Consider the following 349-nt stretch of genomic DNA (forward strand, 5'->3'; position numbering starts at 1 on the left):
GATTAGCTGCAAATGAATGTTAGTCAAACTGATAAAGCATCAGTAACTTTCAACATGCATTCAATTAAAAAAAAATGCAGCATACAGAAATAGCATCATCCACTAAATAAAAATAATCATAATCATTATAAAATCATATTTATGATTATACTATTTATGTAATATCAATATATGTATATATATATTCCTTTGAAAAACTGCAAATTATATTTCTCATGCCACATGAAAATAACTTTTTAATGCTGCTTACCTTCATGAGAATCAAGAATTATACAGTCTATCCTATGCAGCCTTTTAAATACCTATTATCCCAATCTCAAAACCAATCAGAGCACTGCCAAGTTTGGAT

This window comes from Sinocyclocheilus grahami, unplaced genomic scaffold (assembly GCF_001515645.1).
Source record: "Sinocyclocheilus grahami isolate Dianchi unplaced genomic scaffold, SAMN03320097.WGS_v1.1 scaffold74.1, whole genome shotgun sequence".
NCBI classification, from domain to species: domain Eukaryota; kingdom Metazoa; phylum Chordata; class Actinopteri; order Cypriniformes; family Cyprinidae; genus Sinocyclocheilus; species Sinocyclocheilus grahami.